Consider the following 1,173-nt stretch of genomic DNA (forward strand, 5'->3'; position numbering starts at 1 on the left):
TTTTCAGAGCTTTCGAAGCCTACACACAAGATTAATTCTGACTCGCTCAGAAAAATTCTAAAAATTTGTGACGCATATTTCGGACTTCTGAAGCAACGAGTCCGAAAATAGGGGCAATTGAAACGTAGTCAACAAATTAGCTTGATCGGCACGAATCTCGAGCAAAGTGTTGAAACTTTTCAAAAATTAATTTTGGGAGCACCGAACTCCAATTTCAACGAATTATAGTCAACTGAGCGTCTCGAAATACGAACCAACGACACCAAGATCAACCCGATCCGAGCCCAAATGAGTCCGAATCAAGGGTCAAAGCGTGTTGGAAGGTTCAAACCGCAATTTGAGTTACCAAACGGTCTCCGATTTTGACGAGCTTATACTCGAATCGACGGCTCGACGAGACGAATCAACGAGAGATCGCGAAATTCCGACATCATTAAGGCCATCAAATGTCCAACGAACGGTGCATGATCAAAGGATTCGATATCGGCCGTCCATTCAAAACACTCCCAATTCGCCCTTGATCTCACGCTTATTTACGGGCTATGCCACTCCAGAAAAACTATAAATAGAGCCCTCATTCTACACCAAAGGGACTCAAGTGAAGAGAGAGAAGAAGAAGAGAATAAGAAGGAAAATGGGAATAGGTGATTCCTTTCCTCCTCGACCACCGCCGGAAATCTTCCCGCCGCCTGAATACGTCAGAACTCTGCCGGATTTTCGAGAAACGACGGGATTCTACAAATTTTGTGAATTTGCTTCAAGTTGTAATCTGATCGTCCCAATTTGCGGGATGAATCAGTTTCTTATAATTTACAAAAAACACTAGTGTAATTTTTCAACTGGGCAAGGCCCCGTGGTTTTTCCCTTTTCGGGTTTTCCACGTAAAAACTCTGGTGTTCATTTTCCCTTTTCTATTTGCGTGCGGAATACTCGTTCAACGCTAAGACGAATATTTTCTAACTCTACTGCCGCGAATATTCTAGCACGCAACAATAATATTACTTATTTAATCTACCCTAAAATTTATCAAACAATCATGACATAAATTTTTTTAATATAATTATTTTTTTCTAATAAAAAGAAAAATATTAAAATATAGCATTAGAAAAAATAATAAATTTAAATATTATGTTGCAATATATATATTAAATAAAATCAAACAATACAAGTAAA

The sequence above is a fragment of the Dendrobium catenatum genome, unplaced genomic scaffold (genome assembly GCF_001605985.2).
Source record: "Dendrobium catenatum unplaced genomic scaffold, ASM160598v2 original_scaffold_96786, whole genome shotgun sequence".
NCBI lineage: Eukaryota > Viridiplantae > Streptophyta > Magnoliopsida > Asparagales > Orchidaceae > Dendrobium > Dendrobium catenatum.